Below are 19,011 nucleotides of genomic sequence, written 5' to 3'. Positions count from 1 at the left end.
CCGTGCTCTTTGTTTGCATTTTTCCATGCCCATATGTCCAGCATGAATTTTTGTGAACATCTCTTCTCTGAGACTGGTAGGAATGCTGATTTTCTCCCCTTTGAAGATGATTCTGTTGATTTGTGACAGTTTGTCTCTGTGGTTCCAGAATTCAGATATGCTCTGAGGGCATTTCTTCCTTTCCTCAGGCCATCCTTCATGTATGACTTTGCTCAGCAGTGTGAGTTGTGCATCTTTCTCTGTTTCTGCTCGGATCTCCTTCAGTTTTGAGTCACTCACAGGTAAGTTGTTGTACACCATGTGCACCTGCACATCCATGCCTTCACTGAGGCTGCTGCCCTGGTAGCTAAGATTTTCTGGAGAGCATGTCTGCGACAGGAATGTCTTTGCCTGGGCAGTGAATGATTGTGAAGTCGTACTTCTGTAGCTGAAGGATCATTCTTGTAGCCTTGGTGGGGCTGCGGCTAGTGGTTTCCTCATGATTGACTCGAGGGGCTTGTGGTCGGATTCCACAATGACTTGTCGGCCATAGACGTACTGGTGGAAACACTTACATCCAAACAGAATTGCATATAGCTCTTTCTCGATTTGAGCATAGTTAATTTCACTGTCTGTGAGAGATCTGGAAGCGTAGCTGATGGGCTTTCCTTCTTGCAGTAATACTGCGCCTAGTCTGTACTTTGACGCGTCCACTTGTAGTCTGAGCTCTTTGTTGGGGTCGAAGTAGGCAAGAATTGGTCCTGGTTCTCTGGTGATTAGGTCTTTCATTTTCTGAAATGCTGTGTCATGTTGTTTGTCCCACAGGAACTCATTGGATTGTTTGAGCAACTGACGCATGGGTGTGTTGATTTCGGAGAGGCTCGGGGCAAACTTGGCTAAGTAGTTAACCATGCCTAGTACTGTCTCCAGCTCTGCACGGTTCTTTGGCGGCTCCATCTTCTTGATGGCGGAGATTTTCTCTTCATCCGGCTTAATGCCATCAGTTGAGAGGCGATGCCTGAAATAACTGATCTCGGTGGATCCGATTATGCTTTTCTCGGGGTTGAGCCGGATACCTTTCTCCCGTGATCTTTGTAGCATCGCACGGAGGTTCCTGTCATGTTCCTCTCTATTTCTGCCATAGATGAGGATGTCGTCTACGATTGCGAATACTCCGTCGAGGCCTTCATAGGTTTCGTCGATCTTCCGCTGGAATTCATCCTGAGCTGAGATAAGACCAAATGGTAAACGCAGAAATCGGTAGCGTCCAAACGGTGTGTTGAACGTTGTTAGCTTAGATGACTCTTCCGTGAGCTTGATAGTCCAGTATCCTGATCGTGCATCCATTACACTGAAGTAACATGCTCCCACTAGCTTGGGTGTGATGTCATCTAGCGTTGGTAGAGGGTAGTGAGGGTGTTTGATAGCCTTGTTCAAATCTCTGGGGTCGAGACAGACTCTGAGCTTGCCTGTACGTGGTTTCTCAACCACTACTAACGCGTTGACCCACTCTGTCGGTTCTGTTTCCTGGACAATGATTCCTGTATTCTCCATGCTCTGCAGCTCCTCCTTCAGGCGACTACGTAGAGCAAGGGGTATCCTTCTCGGTGGGCAAACCACAGGGGTTGCTGCTGGGTCAAGGTGAATAGTGCATTCACCTGGGAATAGTCCGATTCCTTTGAAAACGTCAGCAAACTCCTCCATGACTGTCTGCTTCTCAACTGGTGCTGTCAATGATAGCACTAGCTTGATGAGGTCCATGTCTAAACATGCCTTTAGACCTAGCACTGGAGGTGCTCGAGTGTCAACAATGTAAAAGTGCAACATCATGTCGCTTTCTTTGTACTTGCATTTCATCATGCATGTGCCTTTTACAATGAGCTGCTCACCCCCATAGCTGGTCAGTCTGCGTGAGGTGGGCTGTAGCTCTCACTCATCCTTCAAGTTGTGATACTCAGAGGAATTACATTAACCTGAGCTCCAGTGTCTATGTAATGAAATCTGTTTGTCTTGATCCTGTATTCGTTTTGCACTCATGTATATTACCCTCCCCCACTGTGTATAGTTTCACTTCCTCTTTCCCGACTAACCTGGGAGGTTCCAGGTCTTGGCTCTTGGCTCCGCCCCTGACTTCTCTTACATAAAGATCCCAGGATCTGTATGACTCATTCCTGTGAACCAGTCGGCGTGTTGAGATGTTAGCTCTGATCTTAGTGATTAAAAGCCAACTTGTTTAAGTCTATAACTTCTAGTTTTGTGGTTATTGAAGGCCCATCAATTTTAATCACTAAAGAATACTAGGATGGATCGACTCCTAAAACCAGAGCGTCTGGACTTGGATCCACATTCTGCTGAAGCATCAAATCAATTTGGACACTGGCTCCAATGCTTCGAACTCTTCACGGGGGCCTCATCCGCTAGCGAGGTAGATAAACTGAGTCTACTGACTACTCGCGTAAGTCATCGGATTTATTCGTTCATCCGGGACGCCACCTCTTACACGTAGGCCATCACTATCCTGAAGGCCCAATACCAGAGGCCGGTAAACGAAGTGTACGCCAGACATCTGCTGGCTACACGCAGGCAGCGACCAGAGGAATCAATGGACGATTTCTTACAGGGCCTAAAGGACCTGGTCCAGGACTGTAACTGCAAGGCCGTGACGGCCAACGCGTACTCTGACGAATTGGCCCGCGATTCCTTCATCACGGGCCTCAAATCGAATTATACCCGGCAGAGACTGCTGGAGAAGGAGGTCCTGGACTTAAAAAAGGCAGTGGCCACTGCGCGATCGCTGGACGTGGCCCAGAAAAACTCTGACTCTTATTCTTCCGGCCATGCGGCCCTCACCGCCTCGTGCGCGCCGAGGGGGCCGCCATCTTGGAATCAGCCATCTTCCCCATCCCGGTCTCAGACCAGCTCTACGCCGCCGGAGTCCCCACACAGAAGTTCACCCAGGAGTCCTACTACAGCGGCAATGTCTCGAGGCCCGAAATGCTACTTCTGCGGCCAGGCCAAGCACCCCAGACAACGATGCCCAGCGAAGGACGCTACATGCTTCAAATGTAAGAAAAAGGGGCATTTTAGCAAAGTCTGCAGGGGGAATCCGATTTCCAACTCCGTCACCACCTCGTGCGTGCCGTGCGGGCCGCCATCTTGGGATCCGCCATCTTTTCCCGACTCAACGGCCGCCCAGGGCCCAACAGTGGCTTCGATCACGGTGGATCAATCCAGGCCACACCCGTTGACAAAATCCATGATGGACATACAGGTAAATGGGAATTTAACGAAATGTTTAATTGACTGTGGGAGTACCGAGAGCTTTATCCACCCTAGCCTGGTACGGCGGCACTCATTAACGGTAACCCCTACACGGAGCAGAATTGCTATGGCTGCTAAGCCCCACACTTCAGACATTTTGGGCTACTGTGTGGTAACACTGACTGTAAAAGGCACGGACTACAAGGATTTTAATCTCCTCGTGATGCCAGAACTCTGTGTTAATGTAATCTTGGGCCTGGACTTCCAGTGCCACCACGAAAGTGTCACGCTAGCATATGGCGGGTCCCAGCCGCCACTCACAGTCTGTGGCCTATCAACCTTAAAAATCAGCCCGCCCTCTTTATTCGCTAATCTCGCTCCGAACTGTAGGCCCATAGCGACCAAAAGTAGACGGTACAGTCTGGAAGACAGACACTTTATCAAGGCGGAGGTGGACAGACTCCTGCGGGAAGGCATTATTGAATGCAGTACCAGCCCGTGGCATGCCCAAGTAGTCATAGTTAAAAATAGCGAAAAGAAACGGATGGTAATTGACGACAGCCAGACTATTAATATTTATACCCAGCTGGACGCCTACCCTTTACCCCGTATATCAGAAATGGTCAACCAGATTGCGCAATACCGAGTCTTCTCGACTATCGACCTCAAATCCGCGTATCACCAGCTCCCCATTAGAACGGAGGACCGCCCATACACCGCCTTCGAGGCGAACGGGCGCCTCTACCATTTTCTCAGAGTGCCCTTCGGGGTAACAAATGGGGTCTCGGTCTTCCAATGTGAGATGGACCGCATGGTTGATGAGAATAAACTACAAGCTACCTACCCCTATCTGGACAATGTCACTATCTGCGGGCACAACCAGCAAGACCACGATCTAAATCTTGTGAGATTTTTAAAAACTGCCCTAAAGCTGAATCTAACCTACAATGAAGACAAATGTGTCTTCAACACAACCCGTCTCTGTATCCTCGGCTGTGTGGTGGAAGATGGGGTAATTGGACCGGACCCTGACCGATTACGCCCCCTAAAGGAACTGCCCCTGCCACACAACCCCAAAGCTTTAAAAAGGTGCCTGGGATTTTTTTCATATTATGCCCAATGGGTGCCCAATTACTCTGATAAGGCCCGACCCCTTATTAAATCGACGTCCTTCCCACTATCAGCTGAAGCTCGGGAGGCTTTCACCAGTATTAAACAGGACATTGAAAGGGCTGCAGTGTGTGCAGTGGACGAATGCATTCCCTTTCAAGTCAAAAGCGATGCGTCAGACTTTGCCTTAGCTGCGACCCTCAATCAGGCTGGGAGACCTGTGGCCGCCTTCTCCCGAACCCTTCAGGGACCTGAAATCAGGCACTCTTCTGTCGAGAAGGAGGCACAGGCTGTAGTGGAGGCAGTGCGGCACTGGAGACACTACCTAGCCGGCAAACGTTTCACCCTGCTCACCGACCAGCGGTCGGTGGCTTTCATGTTTAATAACAAACAAAGGGGGAAAATCAAGAATGACAAAATACTCAGGTGGAGGATCGAACTATCCACGTTCGACTATGATATTATGTACAGGCCGGGAGCCCTTAATGAACCCCCAGACGCCCTATCGCGGAGAATGTGTGCCAGCATTCATACGGACAAATTACAGGGTCTCCGCAATGACCTCTGTCACCCAGGGGTCACCCGACTATACCATTTTATAAAGTCCCGCAATCTGCCCCACTCCATCGAGGAGGTCAGGGCAATGACCAGAGCCTGCCGCATCTGTGCAGAATGCAAGCCTCGTTTCTACAGGCCTGACCGTGCACATCTTATCAAAGCCACACGGCCATTCGAGCGCCTAAGTCTGGACTTCAAGGGACCCCTTCCCTCTGCCGACCGTAACGTATACTTCCTCAATATCATTGATGAATATTCCCGCTTCCCCTTCGCCATTCCCTGCCCAGACATGACCAGTGCCACGGTCATCAAGTGTCTCTGTAATCTATTCTGCATGTTTGGCATGCCGAACTACATACACAGCGATAGGGGGACGTCATTCATGAGTGACGAGCTGCGCCAGTTCTTGCTCTCGAAGGGGATAGCCACTAGCAGAACCACTAGCTACAACCCCCGGGGTAATGGGCAAGTGGAAAGGGAAAATGCTACTGTTTGGAAGGCTGTCACGTTAGCCTTAAAGTCAAAAGGCCTTCCGACCTCCCGCTGGCAGGAAGTCCTCCCAGACGTGCTCCACTCCATAAGGTCTCTGTTATGTACTGCCACTAACGCTACCCCTCACGAAAAGATGTTCGTTTTCCCCCGGAAATCCACCTCGGGCATATCTCTACCCACGTGGCTGACGTCTCCGGGGACAGTACTATTGCGGAAGCACGTGAGAGGCCATAAAATGGACCCCCTTGTGGAAAAGGTACAGCTCCTCCATGCAAACCCTCAGTACGCCTATATCGAATACTCTGACGGGCGAGAGGACACTGTTTCCATAAAAGACCTCGCTCCCTCGGGGAGCGGAGAGGATGATGGGAGACTACCCGATGAAGACCTACACTACAAAGAGACAGGACGCCCAGAGGTATCAATACCCAACTTTAACCTGGAGGACACTGCAGATAACCTGGAAGACACTGCGGAGGCCCGGACAGCGGAGGAACCAGAATCCACTCCCCTAGAGGCACCCCAACCGGCTTTGCGCCAATCACTGAGAACTGCAAAACCTCCTGACAGACTCACTTATACCAACTTTTAAGAAACATCACCCCGATGGACTAAATCTATAGAAGGGGTGAATGTAATGAAATCTGTTTGTCTTGATCCTGTATTCGTTTTGCACTCATGTATATTACCCTCCCCCACTGTGTATAGTTTCACTTCCTCTTTCCCAACTAACCTGGGAGGTTCCAGGTCTTGGCTCTTGGCTCCGCCCCTGACTTCTCTTGCATAAAGATCCCAGGATCTGTATGACTCATTCCTGTGAACCAGTCGGCGTGTTGAGATGTTAGCTCTGATCTTAGTGATTAAAAGCCAACTTGTTTAAGTCTATAACTTCTAGTTTTGTGGTTATTGAAGGCCCATCAGTCTAGTTTAAACTTAAGCTCTGTGCCCTGTTTTCCTATCTCAATATTTGCAAAGGCTTGCTCAGTCTCTGAAATCTATTTTTTCTGTGACACAGAATCAATAAACAGTTCCTCTGCATTTGGCTCTCTATCTGGCATTTGGCTGTCACTCACTGTGTGTACTGCTTTTCTAAAAACAGTCCTGCAAACTTTAGCAAAGTGGTTCCGTTTACCACATTTAGCACATTGCCTTCCTTTGGCAGGGCATTGCTCCTTTTCTCCATGCATCTTGTTTCCACAATATCCACAATTTTGAAGCGTTTTATGTCTGTGTCGCTCATTTTTAGAACTCTCTCTGTTCTTTCTGTTCTGAAACACGCTCTCTGGGCGGTGTTCTTTGGTGTGTGTCTATTAACTGCGTGCACTGTCTGTTCACGTGAGCTGCTCGTGGCGCCGGTTATGGTTTTCAACTGTGCTTGGGCCATCTGGTGCGATCTAGCTATGTCCATAGCTTTGTCCAGCATTAGCCCGGACCCAACATTCAAAAGTTTCTCTCTCACTTTAGCTGAATGTATTCCAAACACGATGCGGTCTCTGAGCATCTCATCTTTATCCGCATATTCAGTCTTTTACCAGCAGCTTTAACTCAGTCACGAACTGTTCAAACGACTCACTAGCTCCTTGTACTTTCTCCTGAAACTTGTACCTAGCGAATATCGTATTTGTCTTGGGCATCACATATGATTCAAAACGGTCAAAATAACTTTTCAGTACCTTTGCTTCATCCGCGGTGAGAGACCATGTGTTAAAAATGTCTCTCCCTTTTTCTCCGATCCACAGGATTAGGTAGCTGCATCTTTCTTCCTCCCCTTTGCTTTTCAATGGAACCGAGCACATTAACTCCACGTGTTGCTTGAACTTGCACCATTCTCTATGTAAGTTCAAAGATTCCCAATTCATTCGAGGTAAGGGAGCTCCAACGATGTCCATTTCCAATCCCTGTTCTGACACCATGTCTTGTTTTGCACACTTTGTACAAAACTAATAACTTGCAGGACAACAGAGTATTACAGTTTAAACTCTTATGAAGCATTAGGTCTGTGATCTCAATTATACAGCACAGTGGGGACAAGATGGAGTTAGGACCCCTAGCCTGGGTCTTCCAAAACAATAGTAGTCCTTACAGATGCCTGCAGGCCAATGACAACTCAGCATGTGATCACATGTGAATATAATAGCTATTCCTTACAGATGCCTGTGGGCCAATGATAATTCAATATGCAAATGTTACACCTACAACCTCCACCACCTAGCAGGTGCATGGGAACACCATCACCTCCAAGTTCCCTTCCAAGTCGCCAGCACAGACATGATGGGCCGAAACACCATCTTGACTTGGACATACATCACTGTTCCTTCATCGTCGCTGGGTCAAAATCCTAGAACTCCCTACCTAACATTATTGTGGGAGCACCTTCGCCATACAGACTGCAGTGGTTCAAGAAGAAGGCTTACCACCACCTCCTCAGGCAACAAGGGATGAGCAATAAATGCCAGCCTTACCAGTGACACCCACATCCCAACAATGAATAAAAAATACTGGTTAATTTTAAGCAAAACTACCACATCCAGTTGAGAATGGGGATGGACAATCGGGGAAGTAACAGGAGGAAGTGGTTTCATAATAGCCCCAGCCTCAGCTGTGGTGGAGCCCAGAATTTGAGTGCAAGAAAAGGCTGTTGTTTTTGCAAGCGTCTTCTGTCAAAATGCTAATTGGGCAATCCCACTTAGCTTCCTCCCGAGGTCCCCAACATCATAGATGCCATTATTATTGGTTGCTGGTGCATTCATGTCACCGGTTACGGTAGTGTGGCTATGTTACTGGACCAGTAATTCCCTGGCCGAGATCTAAAGAATGTAAGTTCAAATCCCACCATGGCATTTTGAAAATTTGAATTCAGTTAAAAAGAAAATCTGGAAATGAAAAGCTGGTATCGTGTGATCATGAAGCTATCAAAATGTGGTTAAAAACCTAACTGGTTCACTCACATCCTTTAGGGAAAGAAACCTGCCTTCCTTCCCAATCTGGCCTGTATGTGACTCCAGCCGCGTACCAACATAGTTGACTTTTAACTTCTCCTTCACCACACGGACTGCAGCGGTTCAAGAAGGCAGCTCACCACCACCTTCTCGAGGACAATTAGGGATGGGCAATACAGCGATGCCCACATCCTGTGAATGAATGAAAAAAGTCGCAGTATATGTGTATCCATTTTCAGCCCATAGATGGCCTGATTTAATATCAATTCAACAAGGACTCAAGACAAGTGACAATATTTGTACATAAACTGTCAGTGAACTAACACAACTCTGGTGAAAGGTAAATCATCCTACGTTTTTTAGCATAAATACCACTAAAACAATATCCTACTAGGAATAGAATCATACATAACACCTCATTGAGAATGGGCAGGTGCTGATACAATGTCCGCTGGTCAATGACTGTTCCACCTTCGCTTCTTATTGAATATCTTTACCTGATGACACTTTATAATAGCAACAACAAGACCAACATTTTTTTGGCACACACTTGGAATTCTCACCTTTAAAGCCAACACCAGCCAATGGAAAGAAATCAAAGGAACACATTTCTCTTCCGGAGTGTGCCAATATGATGGGCACTAAAGAGATTAGGTTACTATTCATTAGCGAGGTTAAGAAATCACATTATTTCATCGAGTCAATTTTAATCTAATATAACTTTAATATGAAGCAAATTCCAATAAATGGATGACTTCATGGAGTGGGTAAGCAAATCAATGATCAATGTAAGTGTAGGGAATGAAATATTGCCATTGATCTAGACAATTTACATCTATGCCTTACATCAAGAAATGTTAATCTAATTTTATGTGCCATTAATGATAAAAGTGACTGCACAGGATCAGAAATCACCAAACATTAATTTCTGTCATCAGAACCTGACTGCAATATTTACTCAGAGCCATACTCGCCCCATTCTCTTGCTTGCGGGGACTCCCACAGAACGGCCCAGCAGCCGATCCCGTGGACTTACCTGCTCGGCAGGTGGCCTCTGGGCCACACAAATGTGCACCTGGAACAGGTGGGTAGTCAGCCGACGCATTTAAATAAGGCGTTGGAGTTAAAATACCTTTTAAAATATTTTTTCTGCCAGAGCAGGCGAGTTTTGAACTGACATCAAAGTTCACCCACTGAAAACTGGCGCCCAGCTAAAATTGAAGCCCTCTTGTCTTAGTTTGTATGATCATTTGACGTTACTGTTGATTGGCTTAATCTTCCTCAAGTGTTTGACTTTAATGAACTTGTACTTGTTTGTTATTGTTGCGCAATTGCAACCTGCTGTGTGCAGTCTGATGTTGGCCTCTTTTTTTATTTTCTTTCTTTTCATATTTTCTTAGTTTTACGCATAAACATACGAACAATGATGGACAGGTTCAGAGCCTCTGGTCTATCCAGCCTGTCCCACACAAGTATCACAATGGCCCAGAAATTCGGGTCGGGGGCTGCCCGCGGGTGCAAGCCCCCGACCTGCACTTACCTACCGCGCCGACCGTTGAGCTGTGGGCCCCTGTGGAATTCCGATCCGGGGCCTGCTCCAGCTGTCGGCGCGCAGTGCTTGCGTATCCCAGGGGCACAGTTAGTTTGAAGCGCCCCCTGGGATCACGTGGGCCATGGGGAGCATACATGGAATGCTCCATTCATAAGTCTGACAGGAAGACCTGTCAAAACTTAGAAATACTACGGCCCCATAACATCACTAAATCTTCAAATGAATTTTTTTTAATCACATTTTTTAAATAAACTATAAATTACATGAAATAACTATTTTAAACAATTTAAATTTTTGAATTTTTTTTTTTCTAACGGAGCTAAAAATAAACTTACCTTGCTTTAAAGTATTTAAAAATAATAAACCTGTGGAAAAAATGTTTTAATTTTAATTAATTCACCATTTACCTTGTAAAAAGCAGGCCTTACGCCTGCTTTTTACATGTCTAACTTCTGGAGACTTACCCTCCCAGGAAAACCTGTAAAAAAAAAACGAAGTTTGATGCGCACGCGCAGCCTCTCCCGCGCACGCGTTCGACCTCTGAACCCCTTCGTTCAGGGGAACGGAAGTGCCGGTTTCCCGCGCATGCGCAGTGCATGCAGCAAACCGGCACTTCCATTGGGCTTACGGGTGAGTACCCCGTGCGTACTCACCCATGGAGACCCAAATTTCTGGGCCAATATATACAATCCCCACTCTACCCAAAACCATGTGATCTCCTCTGACGTAGCTATTGCTGTGCAATTCAACTGTAAGACTTTTAAAATTTGTTACATCGAAGCACACAGCGCTCAATGTACATCGGAATTGAATTTATCATTATAATTTAGGGGCAGTTAAGATTTATTTTAGTGCCTAACTCAAAGGTCCACTTCCATGGGCAACACTTCCTTATGAACTGAAATGTGACTTTATCTGTGAAGTAATCTGGGATAATAGACCATAGGGTAAAAGACAGACCCATTTTACACAAGGTAAATATTAAAAATAACCACCATACACTTCTAATCTCTGACATATTGGGCACATAAAACACTGACAGAGTGTATATTTGTAGAGTGCAAACTATGAATCAGGTTTATTAAGAAATAAAATTAAACGAGCAAATACAGCAGCTATCTCTAGATTACAGAACTTCACTTAAAAATCATAGTCCCTATTATAAAATAATAAAATATCTCAAATTTCTGGCTCCTTTCAGTAGTACTACACTCTTACTTTGGATCAACATCAATGATGTGGCTTTTATATGAGATCAAACTCCCACAGAGCCCTTTGTTAACCTTCTGTATAGCACTACAGTGAGGATAACTGCTCATTTTTCTATCAAGTAAATCCTGAGCTTATCAGACAACTTGGTTGAAATACCTGCGACAACAGACTCACACTCTTCTCTGTCTTCCTCAGTAATCAAGTTTCTAAACAATCATCTTTCTGAAAAGATCTGGGCAGAGTTTCTTGAATTGGTGGGGTTCCCACTGGATATGCATTGGGGCAGGACTTCTGCTCATTGGCTGACCCTGCTCAGACCCCACCAAATGTTATAAGGGCAGCCTCGTTACAATAATGAGGACAGGCTGCCAGTGCTATTATCGCTATCTATTGGGAGCTCACTTCAGGGGTGGTGGGGAGAGAGAGAGGAACAGGAAATCCAACACTGCTGCAACATTGAAATGGCTGCAACAGTTCAAAGGGACAAGCCACTTACATAGAATCTGAAAACTAAAACATCAAATTGTGCTGCAAGCATATCTGAGGGTGATCAGGCAGATGACCGAGTTCTGAGACTCCTCTAGATGTTTAGTTGTCCCAAATAAGAGAAAGGAGAGAGAATTTATTTGGGACGGAAGGAAGAAGACCAACAAAAAGGGTGTAAGCACAATGAAAGAGATGGCCTTGGCAGTCAGGAGTTCTACTTCTGGGTTCATAAAACTCGTGTTCAAGGCCCTCCTTGGGGATCACCTCCCACCCCAGACTCGACCTGCTGGCCAGCTTAGCATAGGAGCCGGTCGATTTCCCACTCTCCCTGACTCTCCCAGCCACAGTCTGTTCGCCCTCCTGCCATCTGGGAGATGCTACAGATGCATTCGCACCCGTATGACCAGATTTAGGAACAGCTTCTTTCCCAGGGCTGTCATCCTACTGAACTCCACAAATAAACTCTAAAGTCTGCACATCTGCCAATGCACTTTATTATGGTTATGTTTATGTTAATGTATTACAAGCCAAATGTATGTTGAATGTTTAAATGTCTTAATCTAAATGTACACTCTCGGGAGCCGCAAGCCTACATTTCGTTGTACTGCACTTGTGCACTAACAATGACAATAAAAGTTGATTTGATTTTTGATTTTGATTTGATTACATTGGGCTGTTGGTATTTAAATAAGGCTCAAATCCATTTTATGGCTTGGGCCTCAGGCCTGCATGTACTGGCACAGGGAACCATCATTCTGCCGACTTTGCGCCCATTTTGGGCAGAAGTCAAATTTCTCGGCCACTGTGTTGGCTCCTGTGTCATGCAAGAGTAATTACAGTGCTACTCAGTTTAAACCATTTATTTTGTGGTTCTTAGTGAAGGTAGAGCAGCTGAAATAGATTATAGGCCAGAAAATTCACTGCAGCTGGTCCCATTCTACCATGGTAACTTCGCTGGAAGTGGGGCGGGAGCCAGTTTTTGCACTTCTGGCGAAGTTATGGCGGAAAAGCAGGACCAGTCCCAGCAGACTCAACTGAAGTGTAACACTGTAGCGCATACTGATGTAGAACAGTTAGCAATTTGACAGACTGTCTAAGGCAGAAGTGAAATTTCTTTACTGATAGAAAAGCAAAATACTACGGATGCTGGAAATCTGAAATAAAAAACAGAAAATTCTGGAAATACTCAGCAGGTCAGGCAGCATCTGTGGAGAGAGAAACGAAGGCCTGGAATTTGGGCATTGGAGGCGTACCTCCGATGCACTAAAAATATTGGCACTTACCTTCAGGCTCCCAGGTTTCGAAGACTTCGAGTTGGGCCTGCAGGTGTACGCCTGCGTAAAAGCCCACGGATCCTAGCGACACAGGTGGTTTGGACATCCCTGGGATCACATGGGCCAGGTCCTCCAATCAGAAAGGAGGATTCCTAATATGCTTATGGGAATTCCATTTACGAACAAAATCCCCATAAGCATATTAAGAATCCCCAAATAACTAAATAATTTATACAACTGGAATAAAAATAAAAGTTCCCATTTTCAAATTTAATTAAAAGTCCCTTCAATAAAGCATCTATATATATAAAACGGTTGGTCTGTCTTTCTGTCTGTTTGTCTTTGCCTGTCTGTCTTTCTGTCTGTCTGTCCGGCTATACAATCAAAAGTTATAGAGTGTACCTACACATATGTTATATCAAAAGAAATCTTATCATTAGGGGAGTCTAATAGGCGTATTTACTTTTTGGTCAGACAAAAATTGTTCGGACAGCATACAAAAAAGGTTCAAAAAACGGCAACATTCCATTCATTAGCATTGAGTGACGTGATGGTTGACCAATCGGTGCGTCACGGGGGGCGTTTCATTGCGTGTGTGGGCGGGCCTAATCCTTCTGAGCTGAGGTAAGTGGCCGCCATCTTGATTCCTAACGATTTATTTTTCCCACTTTCTGTGTGTCTGTGTTTATTTTTCCCACTTTGTGTGTGGAGGGGAAATTGTTTTTAAAGAAAGTAAATTAATTTGTAAATATTTTTTCTAAGCTGATTAATTTTCCTACCTTTCACCCTCTTTTTTTCCTCTTGACTCGCTACCTCCGCCGGGCGCCGCAACCTTGGAGGCCTATCGCACCTGCAGGCCTCAAAGCCTCGGCCTCTCCTAGCCAGCCACGCCCGAGCTAGGCACCGCCCGTCCTGCCCCGCGATCGCTGCCATCTTGGTAAAGGCTGGCGGCGCGGGACTGGGCTGAGCATAGCCCTCGCCGCCATCTTAGTAAAGGCTGGCGGGGCGGGAGTCAGCACGCGCGTCAACGTCGGCCCGGAGCGCGACCTGAGCTAAGGTGAGTCCGGTCGGGCCTCACGCGCTAGGCCGCGCACCAGCCGGCCCTGAGGCGCTGATCTGTGGAGGGGGAGGGAGGGAGAGGAGAGGGGGAGGGAGGGAGGGAGAGGGGGGAGGGAGGGAGAGGAGAGGGGGGAGGGAGGGAGAGGAGAGGGGAGGGAGGGAGAGGAGGGGGAGGGAGAGAGAGGAGGGGGGGAAGGGGGAGGGAGGGAGAGGAGGGGGGAAGGGAGAGGGGGAGGGAGGGAGAGGAGAGGGGAGGGAGAGGAGAGGGGGGAGGGAGAGGAGAGGGAGAGGAGAGGGGGGAGGGAGGGAGGGAGGGGAGAGGGAGAGGAGGGGGAGTGAGGGAGAGGAGGGAGGGAGGGAGAGGAGGGGGGGGAGGGAGAGGACGGGGGGGAGAGATGGAGGGGAGGGAGAGGAGGGAGGGAGAGGAGAGAGGGGGGAGGGAGAGGAGAGGGGGGGAGGGAGAGTGAGGAGAGGGGCAGGGAGGGAGGGAAAGAGTGAGGGGGTGGGACAGGGAGGGAGAGCTCGCCTTCTTCCTTCGCAGGGGTCGATCGGGCCAGGCCTGAGGCGCTCCTTCCCCCCCCTCTCCAGGCTAATCCCAAACTAAATCCAGCAGTCTCTCTCTCTCTTCCCCCCCGTCTCTCTCTTCTCCCCCCCCCCCCGTCTCTCTCTTCTCCCCCCCCGTCTCTCTCTTCTCCCCCCCCGTCTCTCTCTTCTCCCCCCCCGTCTCTCTCTTCTCCCCCCCCGTCTCTCTCTTCTTCCCCCCCCCGTTTCTCTCTTCTCCCCCCAGTCTCTCTCTCTTCCCCACCCCCGTCTCTGTCTTCTCCCCCCAGTCTCTCTCTTCTCCCCCCAGTCTCTCTCTCTCTCTCTCTTCCACCCCCAGTCTCTCTCTCTCTCTCTTCCAACAACAACATGCCCTCAAAAAAACCCTCGGCACCGCCGGGCACTCCAGCTAGTATACAATAAAAGTTTAATTTTTTGAAAAGTAATTTTAAAAATTTTGATCCGGGCCAATATTTGCATAAACTAATTTTATATATTTGTGCATGATTTTATATTTTAAAATTTTTATTTAAGATTTATATTTACCTTTATGCTGGCAAAAGCAGGCCCTACACCTGCTCTTACCAGGCATAAGGGTTGTGTGGGCATTTGCCAGGCAGTAGTTGTGCAAATAGCCCAACTCTGCACTAGCAAAAGTGATTTTTGAGTCAGTGCAGTAGATCTGTCAAGGCAAAACTTGACAGATCGCAAGTTCCAGGTTTTCGCGCATGTGCAGCGCATGCAGAAACCTGGACCCCCTGGAACTTGCAGGGTCTTTTAGAAGGCTTACGACGGCGTACGCTGTGCATACGCCGTCATCGGCATCGTAAAATCCGGGCCATTGTTAACGTTTCAGTTCGATGATCTTTCAGCAGAACTGGTAGTAAAATTTCTTTACTGATATAAAGTAATTAATTTTGTTCTTATCTTTATAAACAATAGAACCTTCTCCTTAGAAAAAAGCCCAAAATGTGATTATAAAGTGTTGTATAAATGCTAAATGTATCAGTTGGACACTATATCGGGTAGCTTCATGTCAGAATGCGATACTTCATCTTGTTAATAAAAGTAGGCAATAAGGGTGTAACAATTTCAAGACACCTACAGAAAAATTAAATTTTTCCACAACTGTTCATTTATGACAACTGATGTTTAGTTATCCTATCTGAGAGCTGTAGTAATGTTTATACCTAGGGGGTGAAATTTGGCTCCTTTGTGCCTGCCGTTAATGGCTCCAGGGAGCACTAACAGTACACAAAGGGTTGTTGCCTGGGGAAAGCGATAAAAGCGCCTCCTACAAAATTCGGTGGGGCGTTGTTGAGGCGCTACCCAATAGCGCCATGCCCCCGCTGGTAGTGCCCCGAGCCGCCGAGCCTCCGACGAGGATGTCATCGCCGTGCATGGCGACCCCTTAGCACCCCGCCATGTCCCCTTACTGCCCCGCAGCAAAAATTTGGTGGCGCCCCGCAAGTCTGCCATGGGCGGTGTCAGCGCCAGCCTCGCTCGTGAGCCAGGCCGACCTCTGCTCGCAAGACGGTATTTAAAGGGGAGGTGCGGCCGCGACTCACACCACCATTTTCTTTTTTTGGCTAACCTCCAGGTCAGCCCTCGGTGTTGTGCCGTGGTGAGGTCCTGGCCACCACTGCGCAGCCCAGCACCGCGTCTCGGTGCCAGGCTGCTGCCATGGCACCACGACGCCCTGGTGGCCTGGTTGGGGCCATCGGAAGCCCTGCAGAGTGCACAGTGGCCCTCTCCTTTAACTGAAGGGGAGGGACGTTGAAATGTGGCAGCACTCCGCGGAGCCTCCGTAGAGCACTGCCGATCGAGCCCCGATATCGCCTCGTTTACTACCCCACCAGGAAGTGGAGCACCCGACATTGCGCTCCACTTCCTGGGCGGGGTGGCGAGGTGAATTTCGCGGTCGGGGTGGGACTTCCTCGCCGGGCGCAGGATGTCCCGCCTCGCCCGCGTTACCGCCCCGAAGCGGGGCGCTACCAAATTTCACGCCCAAAATCTCTTACCTCCAGTAGGCAGATTATATATTTTAATGATTCGAACTGGCTGGCCAGCATACAATAATCTCCAGCAGAGACCATATTAGAAGAATTCTATTTGAATTTGAGATTGGTACCACAAGTGGTCTGTCTACTGAAGGTGATGGTGCTGTCTCCAGCAGATTCTATTATAAAAATAGCATTGTGCTGGAGGAAGCACTGGCCTGTTGCCGAAGTCAGTTAAAAGCTATGGACATTTTTGAGTGAAATCTATAAGAATATTCATCTTCAGAAGCATTTCTCTGCACTGTTAGATGAATTTTCTCATTGACAATACAGATATAACACAGAAAATGCTGGAAACACTCAGCAGGCCAGGCCATCGTTTCAGGAGATATAACACAAACTGTCAATAATATAAATCATTTTGTAACATTAGAAGCAACACTGTTAAAAAGCAACAAATTCATCAGATTCACACATATTTTCTAATTCAGCGCAGCAATTGGCATCCTTACTAACTTTCAACATTGCCAATAATTTGATACTCTGTTATGTCAAAATCCCATTAAGCCTGGGTTGTCATTTGTGATCATTGTTCTCTTGTTGATATTCTGATGCTCAAAAAGCACTATAAGCACATAAGAAAGTCATGGGAAAGAGTGAATCTGACCTATTAAGAGTTTTTTCCATGTATCATGCACAGCCCACTGTATCATGAACTCTATACAACCAATTTAATCTCCTAAGTAAAGCTCTGCAAATCTTCTCTCTGTCTCCAAAGATAAAACAAGAAAAACTCCAGAATATCTGCCCAACATGAGCCAGTTGCTATTGAAATGAGAGTTCCATGGCCTCAGCAGCTCAGAAACCATTATATTCCACACTGTACTCAGCTTTATAACCCTCTGTTCTCTTATTTCATTCCAGGCAAAACTTTTTTATCACCCAGTAGAAATTACCAATATTCTATTGCTGGGTGAAAAGAAGATTTAGACGGAGAAATTTGTTTTAGCCAGCAACGTTGCCAGTGTCACCAGCAACTGGAGTTAACGTCCGCTGAAAACGGCCACAACACTAACAGAGCAAAATTGATCTGGGGGGGATGGAGATTGTTGGTGCAGCGCTTACCTGCCGTGCAATGCCGTCCTGGTGGTGTTGCTGGAGGCATCCGAGGCAAAGTTCCTGTGCAGGTGCGGCATTCGAGCTTCGCACAGCCTCTGGAATCGAGGCTGTGGAGCTCGCAAGGAATTGTGCGTAATGAAGAGGTCTGAGAATTAAAGGGGCCATGCATACTGAAGCAATACAAATTAAAATGAAGTGAAACAATGCAGTTTTTAGCCCTTTTTGCCTTTTAAAAAAATATTTAACATTAAAAAGAAGTTCCAAATGTGAATATTCAGCTCTTAAAGCTGAATTCCCTTCCTAACCTCAAAAAATGCCTTAGCACTAACACAAATGACTCAGCAAGCCAGGGAAGGGGCACTCGTACGTAGCACTCCAGCTTTGTGCAGGGGGTCAACATTGCAAGAGAGGTCCTCCACCCACAGGAGCAGGAGGCCCTCCAGAAAGAACAATGTGGGAGTACATCACTAAGGCTGTCACTGCCAGCAATGTTGCCCCCACCACCTGGCTCCAGTGCCCAAAGCTTCATGACCTCAGACCACTGGTCAAGGTTAGTGAATGCATCTTCAAATGCCGTCTCCTACCAACTGCAGCACTAGCCTCACACACTGCTCAATGCACAACCCCCACCCCAATCACTCACCTACCAACAATCTGCACCAATCATGAGGCACATCTCCCATTCCTAGTCTCACCTCACCCCGTCGGAGGATACAGTGCAGGCCATTCTTGGCCGGAGCATGGCTGAGCCCTTGGCCAGCGGCGGGGCTGAAAGGATAAAAGATGCTGCTATCCTTATACATTATCCTCCTTCTGACATGCACCTCATGCTTTCCCTCCCTCCCATCACCACAACTCCACTCTTGTGCCTTCCTCATTTCACACACCCAAGAAAGGCAGCCTGCCCAGCCAGTGGGTGACAAGATGAGGGAGAGGAAAGTGAAGAAGAAGAAGAAGATTGATTTGACACTCCCAGCTACCAGCTCCTCAAGGTCAACCAGCAAGGACATTTGCAAGGTCCCCCACTGAAAGTCAGCAGCCTTCCACCAGCCATGCTGCAGCCACTGGAAAGCACTGCATGACATCAGTAGGATAGGCAAAGGCACACACAAGACACTCACTAAAAGAATGCATATGGATGATGAGTTGATTTCTTGATGTCACATTGGATGGATAGACGTATACAGGTGGATTGGAAAGTTTGCTTTGTGGTGGCTTTTATTTCAGCATCATGGCCAAGAGGACCTTGTGATGGTCAGTAACAGATGGTAAGATGTGGGACTAATGTTGAAATGGGAATTGGGGTTGTGGTCACTGGGACCGCAGGCAGAGGATTCCATCCTGGATATCCCGGCCACAACAGGGCTGTCTGGGATGTATCCTTCCGTCTGACTGCTCCTCTTCTGCTTCCTCCTCTTCGGCTTCCTCCT

General features: G+C 47.4%; 1 long non-coding RNA gene across 1 annotated transcript in view; it reads left to right on the top strand.

Annotated features, from left to right (window-relative positions):
* The window catches only part of LOC147117319 (uncharacterized), a 22,163-nt gene extending 3,152 nt beyond the window's left edge, over positions 1 to 19,011 (top strand). Inside the window, exons 2-3 of the long non-coding RNA XR_015078423.1 lie at positions 13,338 to 13,487; positions 17,387 to 19,011. This is a non-coding gene — a long non-coding RNA (uncharacterized LOC147117319). The remainder of the gene's footprint in view (positions 1 to 13,337; positions 13,488 to 17,386) is intronic.

Source organism: Somniosus microcephalus, chromosome 5 (assembly GCF_052327205.1).
Source record: "Somniosus microcephalus isolate GS21.2 chromosome 5, FLI_Smic_1.0, whole genome shotgun sequence".
Taxonomy (NCBI): Eukaryota; Metazoa; Chordata; class Chondrichthyes; order Squaliformes; family Somniosidae; genus Somniosus; species Somniosus microcephalus.
The sequence above is the reverse complement of the archived record's forward strand: the minus strand, read 5'-3'. Positions and strand labels throughout refer to the sequence as shown.